Genomic DNA, 13,725 nt, shown 5'->3' on the forward strand with positions numbered 1-13,725 from the left:
AAGAATTGTTAACATAAACATAGTTTGAACTCGTGAAGAAAGTGGAGAGGGAGAAGAAAGAAATTAAAAAACACGAGTAATTAACAGGGTTTTACAGCTAAACACAACGTTGGCTGGTGTGATACATATCGTACAATATATATATATATATGTAAGTAATAAAGCTATAAATATACAAATATGTAATGAATTATCAGCTTAATTACAAGGGAACATAATAAAATCAAGGTGAGATTGTTGTATTATTTTTATATCAATTTGATACAATTAGTGCCACCTGTGAAGGTTAGGTTATAGTATTTATGAAAGGTTCTCGCTTCTGCTATTTGTTTGTATTTTATCACGTCGGCAAGGACAATTCCTGTTTTGCGGCCTTTTGAATTTGAAGTTTGTCAACTGTCTTTGTCATATTTTTATTTATTTTTTATAATATTGATTACATTTTATGCTTTTGACTGTCCAACTAGGAAGGATTTCTGTTTTAGGACAGTCAAGGTAAATATAAATCAGTCATATAAAAGGTTCATTAAAAACGCTCTCTTGCTCAAAAACAGTCAAAGGTTTCACCTTTCCTAAAAAATCACAGGAACTGGCCTGTATCTAGAGTATTTTACTGTAAAAAGTGCATAGTCATATCATGTGAAAGTGTATATTCATTTGTGATTAAAATAATTCAGTTTGATCTCAAAACAACAGAGTTTAATTTAAAAGGACCCTAAATTATAACAATTGTGTCTATCGAGTAATTGTATTGGGATTGTGTTGATGAATCGTCAAAAGTAAGCCAGATAACCAAGGTTATTGACACTGGAGAGCAGGGAAACTATTTTCTCAGAACTTAGATCTATTATCTCTGAAGCGAAATGTGCTTTTGACTTGGGTATGTAGATTAAAATGTTTAAAAAACAAATTTAACAATGGGTAAATATGTTAAATGTAGGTAACATAGACTTAAAAAATTATAATAGTGCAGGGAATTTAAGAATGGAGCGCAAAAGGTTACGAATAACATGGTGTTTTTTTAGAAGATACCAAGTCTTGCACGGAGTCGTGATGACAAATATAGTTTCCACACTGATCGACTATTCTTCGATATGCTGTCAACCATATACGGCAACCCTGTATGGCCACGATTGTCCTGCGGCGCGCGCTGCCTGAATAAATGGAGAATCAAAACATCATGGCTAGCCGACCTGGCAGTACCAGCGAATGGAACCAAGTTTTCCATTTGTTGTTTTATATATTTTCTTTTACATATAGGAGCGTTTTCTCTTGAAAATGGCTGTAATACATGTACACATATTTTAATGAAAAAAGATTATTTATTGTACCTTATTGTGAATAATAAAGGATAATCTATTCTACTTGGCAATTATTAAGGCACGCAAAATGCACAACTCTTAAAATAACTAAATATTTACGTAATTACTGATTGGTATCGAACTGATATAATTAAAAATCTATGTTTGTATTGTTATATATTATAAACAAGAATAATATTAGACTTATCATGGATGCACTAATCTTGATACCTAGAAATAAAAGAAAAAGAATTTAAATATTTCTTAACGAATAACTGCAAATGATTTCAGTTTTTTTTAAACATTCTTATCTTAGGGCAATAAGTTTAGTCACCATATAATTTGTGGATATTCCAAATTCCAATATCCTTTTCAAATTGTCATTTTCTTTGTTCCTTTCTGTTGGGAAGTGAGTTAGCTAAGAGTTTCACAGATGCACTCATAGAGGGCAGTGCAAAGAGCTTCCACGGAAGCCTGCAAGATGGCAGCTAGTAGCCAGTAGTCACCAGGGCCAGTTAGAATGCTCCCAGACAAACTTGGTGTTTTCAGATCTAATTTAGCCAGCTCCTAGTTAGGTGGACTATCGAGTCACAATTGTAATACCCAAAGTATATATTAAAGTCCTGATATAACACAAAGAACTTATTCTTCATAATCTCCTTCGACGACGAGTTGGAGAACCGTTTGTGGGAACACAACACTTTCCTTTCCAAAACGTCTTTCCTTAGAAGATAGAAGACCGACAATAGTGTCATTCATTTGCTACTAACACACATATATCATTTGTTTTACATATGCATTTCCGTCGTTTTGGAGAGTGAATGTTATTTTGCTGCTCAGATCATGAATCAGATCAGAATAGATCAGATCAATAAATAATGCAAATTGCATCCCAAATGGAATATTGCCGTGTTGTTAATTTTAAACAGAGTCGTGTGGTGCAAATATAATTTAATTATGATATATTATGTGATGTCATATGGAATGTACAAGAAACCAACGTCATTACCAGATAATGGGTCCTTTCTTCTCTCCTTGTATTCCTCGTGATAATTACACGATCGATAGATGTTCTTTTTTCATTTACATACAGTGATTTTTAAGTTTCAATCGGGCATCACATATTAATATTAAATTGTTGAGTGAACTACCGTTAAGCTGACGTCATTGTTTCACCATAGCATTTTTGGTCAGTAAAATAAAGTGATTTCGATTTCGGTTGCCCGTAGCGAGATACACACTTGTTCCCTTGTGATCGATTAAGTTAATCCCACTTAAGACTCATTGCTGACAGGTAATTTACGAACAATTATAGGAGATTGAAAAAGGTTAAGCCTGTATAGCGTGGATATAGTGAACTTAAATTAATTACTTGCTAATAATATTATCTAATCTATGTACGTACGATCATCGGATAAAGTATCTATACCTCCTAAGGGGATAAAGTCTTATATAAAATTAACCTTTAAATATCCTAAACGTTTGCTCAGCAAAAGAAAACCACAAGGGTGTAATTATAAATGTAATTACATGAAAAGTTTTAACAGTGTTGTAATTAATTTTGTGTTCATTAACAGTTCACCGAGATTGCTGTGGAATATGGAAGTGGATTATTAAATGTTGGATAATTTTATTACGTAACTTGACGCCTTAGCGTAATGGGGTAACCAACATTCAGATTTTACGGGGTGCTTCTCTCGAGTTTAGGGGTAACTAAATCTTGAGGTACCTTCGAATGATGCCCATTGCTCAGATGTCGTGTCTTTCGTACCTTCTAACTATTAATAACTACTGTACATGCATGACATTATGGCGCCGTTTTCTCCTTTGTATCCCCGTACAAAATTTGTCTACTTAAAAATACTTACAATAAAATTAGTCAGTTTTTAACGCGCAAGAATTTGTAGATAAGATAAAATAAAGGTTTATTAATCAGTAAAAACGATAATACTTTTCGCTTCACACTTTTTCAAAACCACCTTAAAATATGTGGCCGATCAGCGTTAAAGAAATAATGTTCTTATTGCGAATATTTCTAAGCGTTTTACCGGAAAATGGATCGATTAACTTTTTTTGTACAAGATGACAAATTATAAACTTACCAAAGCAAACAATTCAAATCGAAAGCATAATGTCATTCTTCTCCAGCGCTCTTGAAGTGATTTTACACAAAAACGGCGGTATACAAATCGTCCAAATATTATTATTATTATTATTAAGATGTTTGTTTTTGTACATAAAGCACATATGGGGCGAAATATCGCACAACTGCATTTTAGATTTTATTACTATTACTATACTGCTAAAGTCCTCGGTGTTGCCCGGACTTTGCGCAGAGATTTTTGAATGGTGGTGAACTTTTTCTTGTTTTGAAGATCAAGTGAGCAAAATTTCATCAATTTTAGAATAAAACTGCAGATCTGTATACAAATGAAAGTCCCGCCGCCCAACAAGCAGCCGCCTACCACGGACACTCTTCTTTATATAATAAGTGGAAGATGGAATTTACAATATTTGCCTTAAATTTTATGTCACGAGAAAAAATTCTGTGCAGAGGTTATACGCGCCAGCTAATTCTGCGTTAATTCTGCAGGTAATTCTGCAGAATAATAATTATAATTGAGGTAATTCTGCATGAAGTTTCCAACGTTTATTTTTCCATACAAAAAAACCATGGAAGAATATTTATTTTTCCATACTGACAATTCAACTTTTCTACCTAAAAACACCTTGAGAACGTGAAAATTTCAAAAATTTTTTTTCTTTTTTACTTTTAACATCATGTAGAATTAACCCCGAAGTAAGTGCACTTTACCCCCGATACCCTGTATAAATTCAATGAGCCAAAATGTCTTTCAGTACATTGTAAGAAAAAATAACATCATTATTATTCAGCTGACTGACTATGAACTGGAAGCAATTGACGTGGCACATATCTTCTTCCTAATAATGATAAGGATTTACTTGCATACGTTGCACAAACATCGGAAGCCGGGAGACTCGTTTCCTGCTTGTGCTCCCTGGAAACTGGGAACTAATACCGAAAATCAAAGTTTCTCGTTTGTGTGGAAGACTAATGAGGTCGCATTAATCAGGGTTTACATTCTAGGGAATCAATATCGGATAATATGGCTTTTTAGTAATTTTCAAAGATCCCTTCATATTATGGCGTATGTACACTAATATACGGGGGTTTGATGAAGCAACAACTATCAGGAAATGCTTGTATTTGAAACGCTGGCCTTTGTGGAAAAAATAATAAATAGTCTAAAGTTATACAAGTTGTCCGGGGGTAAAATGCACTAACTTGGGTGGGAGCCACCTTTGGGCTGGTGCCCCAAAATACTTAATAAACCTGCTTGAATCTGTGCAAAGGAGAGCGATCCGTCTGATTGATAATCCGTTGTTAATAGAACGATTGCCTTCTCTAATGCATAGACGCAATGTAGGCATGCTGTTTCTGTTCTACAGGTATTTCAATGGAGCCTGCTCCAAAGAGCTAGCAGCATTGATTCCTGATGCACCGGTGCACGTGCACGAAACTCGACGGACACGAACTGAACACTCTTTCACGGTTGACGTTGGCTTCATGAGAACGGGCCGTTTTTACGACTCGTTTTTGTGTAAGTCGGCTCGTATGTGGAATGAGCTACCGGCATCTGTTTTTCCTCCCTCCTATAATCCGAGCCTCTTCAAGGCCCGCATTAACAAATCCCTTCCTACAGCCCCTACTTTATTCCGCCTCACAACGCCGCCCAACCGGGTGGTGACATAGTTCCCTGTCTGTACACTGCACAGGCAGGGAGACTCTTGTGTCCCATAAAAAAAAAAAAAAAAACTTCGGTACGTAATTACACATGATGATTTTCACTTTATGTTTTACTACTTAATAAGGGTGTTTTTTAAATTAATTTTTAGAATTACATTTTTCAGGACGCGGCAGTTCACTGTGAACTTATATTAATGGTAACCTCCCCCAACAACTCGACAGTGCACTACCTATGGTTACATTAATAAAATATAAAATAATTTTTTTCTTAACTCTACTTTTGAAATGTTTTGTGGCCTATATTATTGAGATTATTATTGAGTTAAAATTAAGAGGTTTATCTTACTGCACTTCAAAGAAAACCGCCACTGCTATAGATGCATTTTGAAAAATATGTAGCTCAATTTATATTTTCAGTTATCATGGCGTACATGCCTTCATTTTTCCTCATCGCTCACACACGTACACATCTAGATACATTCAATATTTAAATTGAGCTTCGTTTAGTAAAAATAAATCTGAGAGCGCTGAAGAATTAATCATCTGTTACCTACTACAGGGCGGTAATGTGGTGGATCTCTTCAGGTGATGATGAAATAAGTAAAATAAAGAATAACTTTTATGGTAATTCTAAAAGCAGATCCGAAAATCCAACGGACCTTACAACCTTCCCAATCCCCATTTGTTTATCTCCCCCATTCCCATTTGTCCTCACAACATATCCCGATTCGGAATGCCATATAACCCACTGTCTCAACTGCTCCCAATCATCTGGAGCAAGTGCGATAATGGCATCCCCAATTAGGGTAAGCTGAGAGGTTGAAGGTCTGAAGGAGATAGGTAAAAGGAAGGTGTGGAAGTACCTTGCTATTCATATCTGGTGACCAAATATGGCCAAAGACATTTCAAGCGACGTTCAATTCTGAATGGTGGTCTTACTCCAGGACGATACTTCCACTCTGGAACGTTCTGAAAATATACGATATATTATTTTTAATTAGTCACTTGTAAAGTAACGCAAATAAATAAAATAAAATTTACATGCTCTCTCTGGGATTTGAAATCGCGACCTCCAGCTTTCTAGTCAAGAGCCTTACCCCTCGACCACGGAGTAGGTCATTGTTACCGCCGCATCTCAATACTATTTGTGATATGGGAGGTATCGTTCTAGGTGATTTGATGTTGATGTCAGAGACCCTGTAAATATGACTTTACATCTGTCGCATGCTGTTAGCAATTTAACACATACATAATGAAAGCATGAAAACCTCATAATCATGTTAGTTATAATAGGGGAACACAAAACAAGTATAAAAATCTTTTTGCGTAGTATTCCGAGGTAAATATTGTTGGTTGTATGCGGGAACAACTTTGGAAAAAAAGCCAAAAAAAAAAAAACTTATTATTACTAATAATTAATTCCGCCTCATCACGCTGTATATTCCTCACTTATCGGGGTTCAGGGGGTTACGAGTAAATTAATTACTTTCCTACACTTTTTTGCACTTACTATCAGTGTAGTACTTGTTGCTCTAAATTCTGATAAATCGTGTTTGTTTTTCTTATGAAAATTATTCCAGGATCTCTTTTATCTTATTTGTTGTCTTGCTTGTGTATGATTCGTGCGGTTTATGCTGTCTTCAACTATATCTTGTAAGGCTATATTTCTGCTGTTTCAACCTTGTTCAATGAGCTTATCATCTATATAAATAGGGTTTGTCTTACTAGGAATACCCTATGTCGAAACAAGCTAGTTTACAAATTAAAACCGTTAGTTCATTTAATGTTAATTTCGATAGGTGCCTTAACTTTATTTATAAGTTGAAGGCAAAAATGTGTGATAGAATTTGGTGTAGGTAGCAATAACCGGATTTAAGAACTTTTAATTTAGATTAAGATGAGTTGACTAATTATTGCACGACGTTTGTTTGTTTGTGATCCAATGTTTAGGTAAGTTGCTAAATTTCCTTAGATTTTTTAACTGTCTCGTTTTTTTGTTGCAATACTGTACGGGACGTGCTTGCCTGTAAAAGAAGAGACTGTAAATAATAAGCACCGGCAAACATCAGCCCTCAACTTGGGTAATGATTTAAATAAAACAACGTGAGCTGTTCTATCCAAACCATAATAAAAGAACGATGATTCAAATAAAAATTCACATTTTAGTTAGATGTATTGTACTGGTAAACAGAACGTACAAAGGGGTGTAGCTTATAGGTACTTCCCATTTCTTACAGCCAACCCAATTAACAATAAATAGTTAAAAGTATTTCAATACAACTGAGTTTTAATACACAGAAACTGAGACAATCGGAATTTTTTCAGCGATAATTTCAGATTGGAGCACATTGTGCATCATTGCGCCATACGATACAGCAAATGGCGCAGGTGACAGCTGCAGCAGTGGCCAGTTCAATCCGTAGCCAGCAGGAATTGGCCAGCCTTTAGGTGATCAACAGCGATGGCAAGCAGCAGGAATTTGCCAGCCTTTAGTTTGTCAGTATCAGTGGCTAATTCAGTCGGTAGCCAAGAGGAATTGGCCAGCTTCTAGGTTGTCAGCATCAGTGGCTAATTCAGTCGGTAGCCAGGAGGAATTGGCCAGCCTTTAGGTGATCAGCAACAGTGGCTAATTCAGTCGGTAGCCAACAGGAATTCGTCAGCCTTTAGGTTGTCAGCATCTCAAGCTGGTTTAGTCGTTAGAGTGCCGGCAGTAAACAGCTCGTTGCACATAGTTGTAATCTTTTAAAATTATTGTGCCGTGATGGAGGAACAGAAGCAAATACAGCTTTCAGTTGATACTCAGAAATTGTAATTTCAAGTAAGAACATATCGCGTTGTTACAGGCGATGTCGCTCCTACTAGTTTTAAAACTTAAATAAAAATATTTTTGTTTTAGCGAGATGTTTATAGTGTTTTCCACGGGTGTTTGTGTGACGTCAACGTCAGCTTGGAAAAAAACATGTTTTTCAGTTTTAATATTGCGCGTCAGTAATTTCTCGCCTAGTAACAGCTTTTACCCTTTGTATTATGATTTCGTTTTTGAAAATAGGGTCATCGAACTGTTTCATATTTGATACTGTCATATTGCCGGATGGTAACACATTGTTTTTTATGCATTTTTCAACTGGTAAATATTATGATTTGGAAAAAGAGGTCATCAAAGTTGAAGGTGTTCACTTCACTTTGTTTTGTTACTTTGTAAGTAAGTGACCAGCGGGTGGTAACAAGTTTTAATCTAGTTGTAATTTGATGTTCAATACACATACATTTGAAATTTTTTCGTTCAAATGTAGTATTTGTAAGAATTCGTCGATTTTAAGCGGTTTGTTTCGTATTTATTGAATGTATGTAAAATTTGCTTATTTTATCACATTTCGCTAGAAAATTCGCAAAACCGAACATTCAGATTAATACTGATACCTGACTTTTGCCTTGATAAATTTTTCGACAGAATATCAAAAATTATTTCTCAGCCATATTATAATGGATTTAACTAAATCTCTTTAATGCCTGACAAACATAGCCGCCCCATGCTGGGAATGGGATTCAATGGCGCAATGCAATTAAAATCTGGTTCCTACTGGTTGATTCCAGAAAACGTAGTAGTATGACTAGTGAAATAAAGTAAAAATGCAACCACTCTCTTTTTCGATGTAGCCAAACAACATATTGAAAGTTTTTTGATTTTGCATAAAGGATATCAAATTTCAGCATCCGGATTGCTGAAAGTGTACATAAATATATCAATGCTCAGATACACAGCCTTGCAACGATGTTTTTGCAGAATAAAGTTTTTAGAAAGTTACGGTAGCATTATATCAAATTTACTGCATTCCAGTTTCTAAATTCCACTAATTCCAAAGCCAGTAAGTTTATTTTTAGAGTAAAAAATAAACATTTTCCCATTTAATCACTGACGCTTCTCAAACCAAAGATCTGAAATTAATAATACAGGCTATCAATTGAACCCAGGACCTTTTCCTCACCCGGGAAGTGCTGTACAAATATTCACCATTTATTTTATAATTAACCGCAGCCAAATATGGTAGATTATGTATAGAATCTATGTTCTGCTTGAGTAAAATTGCTATTAAAATAAACAAAGATATATATCTGCTGTTCCCACAAGTTTTTTTGTAAATTTAATTATATACTTTATAGCATGTCTATTTTCTTTAACTGAATACATTTTTATTATACTCGGAAATAAAACACAGGACATTTTACTACCCATATTATGGGAATATTATCTCACCATAATGCTGCTATTATGTAGAGGGACCATAATAAAGCATAATGTTTTATGGTATTCTCAAGTGTAATAGTGGACAAACCTAAATTTTAAAGACTCATTAGATAATAAAGGGAGTAATTAACAAATGAATTACAAATACTATTAAATTATTTTGCAAAATATACAAATCTGAAAATGGACGTGACTGTACGAAACCGGTCCGGTGGGAATAATTTATGATTTATTAATTTTTATGCGAGTACCTACCGATCAAGAGACCCAACCACTCCCAACGGTGTCCAGTAGTGGCACCAAAGATATTAGAAGAACGAGATATGCTATGTTGGCCGCCGCACCGTAGGCGGAGTACTACCTAATTAGGGTACTTTGAATACTATCGGGACGTCTACGCACAGAAATCTGTTCTATGCATTAGTGCGAATACCTTAGCGTAAGTGAAGGTGTGCAGTAGTATTGGTGAACAAAACCGGCGACACTGGGCAAAACAATTCCGCACAGTATGAACTGCTCATAGCACATCTCGTTCTTCTAATATATTTGAGTGGCACTATGCCATACCCAATTATTGCAGATGTTGAGAGGTTGAAGATTGTGGGGAGCGGAAGGAGGTGGGGAGAGGAAGTTGGGGAATTTTTTTTTTTAAAGAAAGACAAATATTCTCGGGATACGAAGAACATAGCAATATTTAAAAATCTCCTACTACCATCGCAGTAAGCGGAAAGTTTTGCTTTTGTCGTGATGGAGGACTTGGTGGGACCCGAATGCGATGCCAACTCAGCCGGTCTAAATCCTTACCAAGCAATATTCCAATCCTGAATGGTGGACTTTCAATTTTTGGCATTGCTGAAAGTATCTACCGCCCTGGAATGAGACGCAAATATACTACATTACTTTAAATGAACACAAATGGATCAAATAAAATTTACTTGGACGCGCTAGGATTTGAACCCGCGACCAACCGTATTCGTTACCAATTAGATCTGTGATGAGGCTGTCAAATAAAAATTTCTACTTTATCTCATGAATAAGACTTGTTTCATTAAATTATTAAGATTCTTAGTTTTTTTCAGAGCCGTAAAAATTATAAAATTAAATTAAGCATGTGTGGAGAATTCTAACAAATTCCATAATTTTCCAAAATTATTACGAATTCACAAATCAAATATTATTGCTTCAATACCGGCCGGGGTGAGACGCGTTTTGACCTAAATAAATAAACATTTTTTTATGACTTGAACCCTTTTCATCCCCCTGGAATACGTTAAATCCTTGACAGACATTGATGGCTGAGGCAGATGGATGGCAATCATAATTTTAGGGAGAAAAGATCAAAAATGCTCTGTTCTGAAACATATCTGCGTAAAAGACGATGTTTTCGGTGGCAAAAAGCTATGCTGATTTTCTTTGAAAGTGTGCTCGTCTTATGCCAACTATTACCACATTATTAATAACAAATTTGAACTTTAACGATGTTTTGTCTCTGTGTTTCAACGCCAAGCTGTATAAAAAAGTGAGCAGCTTCACGCCATACAATGCTGTTAAAGACACCGTGGAAAACAAACCACTTTTTTTAATTATCTTGTTACGTATTTGTTGTTACTTGTGATAATCCCGTTTAGTGATTTGGCAGAAGAAAAATTAGTATCCAACTATACAGGGTGTCCGGGGGGTAAAGTGCGACTTCGGGAGGTGATTATAGATGATGGTAGAAGTTGAATAGATAAATAATTTTTTTGAATTCCAATTTTATTTTATTATTTTCCATGGAAGAATTTTTATTTTCAAATACAAACAGTTCAACCTTTTTACCTAGAAACTACCTTAAAACTTTGGAATTTCGAAAAAAGGTAGTGCACTTTGATAGTTATAATAACATAGCATTTATAAAGCGCTGTTTTGTGTCACTTCACAAAAGCGCGCTTTACTACAACAAATTATAGTAACTACAAAAAAATGGTTTTAGTGGTCATGTTCTTGACCCTTCAGATTTTGAAATATCTTTACCTACAAGTCCCAACGACGCGTTGAAATTTCGGTATACTCCGGAGGTATATAAAATGTGCCACATATATCTGATTTTTACCCCCGGACAGCCTGTATAACAATTTTACGTACCTCCTATGTAGTGTTTAACCGAGTAATTGAGGAAAATTCGGTCCAATTTTAAATCTTTTTACATAACCGACTACATAATCATTTAACCGACACAAGAATAAAATATCAGTTAACTAAGCAGTTTAAAACTTAAATTTAGTAGAAAACGAGTTTTTGCTATTTACATTGATATATTATGTTTAGATGAGACATTTAGCGAAAAAAAGGTTCCGCTTTTTTACTTCCAACTGACCTCCAACTCTCCCAACGCTCTAACTAAAACCACCGAATCCGATCCGAGCACTGTTTATTACGTTTCAATAGCGGAACAAGTTTCGTCGAGATATTAGTACGCAGTAGCGCCTCTAATTGTGGCTGTATGACTATTTACTATTTTTTATAGGCAAATCATTGTTTTCTACCACACGAAGCAACCTACAATACCAAAAGAGATGAGATGATTTAATTTATTTGCCTTACATGGTCGGTGATATTTCAAAGCGTAATACATTATTTTACTCGAACCCGTATTTGAACAATTATTACGTTAAATTATTTACTTGAACTCGTTCTCTTTTTTAATTAAATTCTTTATTATAAAACCAGCTCTTAAAGCAGATTAATTTAACAATTTCATTACTAAAGCATAAACCTGAGAATAGCGAAAAATTCAAAAAAGAAAATAGATACACGAATGTATGAAGTAATAGCCAAAAAAAGCTCACTCCCCGGGCTTTCATATTGGTTTAACGTACGTAACCACGAAGCTTTGGTATTTTTTTAATCTTTTAGATCGTGATGTTATTTTTACAGCTTAGAAAAATCTATGAATGTAATTATTTAATATAATAATTCGATTACATAATACTGATGCGCTTTTCGAAATTTTCGCAATAGCAATCCCACTCTCATTCAAAACTCACGAGATAGACATATACCATTTCAGACTTTTTTGTAGGACTTTTTAAGATATACGATTCCGTAGTAAATTATTTTGATTTTTCTCATAAGGTTTAGCCAGCGTTAGCAATGTAAGCGCACGAAAATAATCTTTTTACGACTTGACTCCAAAACATCGACTTTTCTCTACTTTCTATTAATTTAATATGCATGTATTACATATATAAACATTTCAGAAAAAAATCTCTAAATGATAGTGAAAACTCAACAGACAGACGCGGAGAGCGACTTTCTGTCATACTATTTAGAAATTTAAGTCTGAAATAAAAAGCTGGATACGAAAGATAGGTAGATTAGAAATAGATAATTTACTGAAACCAAATACAGACTGAAACCGAAAAAACAATACAATTTCCACACACTTTTCCACAAATGATCATCTAGTCAATCCACATTATGTAAGTGCATTATATAAACAAAATAAACACAAAACAATACAAGAACTACACGTCAACTCACCAGAGGTCAAATGGGAAAAATATATTTATAATTACAATTATGATAAAATTAGTACTATCCACAATACTAATATTGTTATGTTATAATGTATGTGAAATCCTCAGCATGGGTGATTCCAGTGAGGATATCATTATCTCTAATTTTTCCAAAAAAAGAAGGTCATAAAATATTTGTTATTATTATTAACCAAATAGAATATGAAAGCAGACATTTTAAAAGATTGGAAAATAGAAACAAAAGCAACACCAGATAAGATAGCTACCAGATGAGATAAAAACTAATGACTAATTTGATCAGACTGGAATTTCCGGAATAGGTAGGTTGTACCGGAATTATAGGTATAACCTACCTATTCATTATTTTTACATGACACCGAACAAGATGTGTGATTATTTTTTAGACATCATTATATACCTATCTACACTCTATGGAACTCCATCGATGGTAATCAAAATTTAAAAACAAATTTTATTTAAAAATTCAATTGAGTGAATTATTGGTGGGTTTAAAAATTCAAATCATAAATTACAAACTGATCAATTCATCAACAAAATGCAATAATTTTGACAGCTCTAACACAATTCTCTCACAAACGAACGACAGATTGGATGGGGTTTGAATTCAATTGTTTCGCCTTGCAGCAATTCACAAAGTTTCACCGTATTTTTCCATCAAAATCGACAAAATTTATCATCTCACTGAATACAGAATCAATAAAATTTTATTTTGTTCTCTACTATCGACTAAAAAATTGCCCGGGAACAATTGTGTTTCAGGAACATAAGCTTTAAAAATACAAATTTTGATTATTTGTGCGTCAATCGTAAGCCTGGTTCATTGAACTCAAGCTTTCTTTGAATTTAAGGGTCGTTTTCAAATTTGGAATT

Source organism: Hesperophylax consimilis, chromosome 3 (assembly GCF_061612785.1).
Source record: "Hesperophylax consimilis isolate HC1 chromosome 3, BYU_Hcon_1.0, whole genome shotgun sequence".
Lineage (NCBI taxonomy): Eukaryota > Metazoa > Arthropoda > Insecta > Trichoptera > Limnephilidae > Hesperophylax > Hesperophylax consimilis.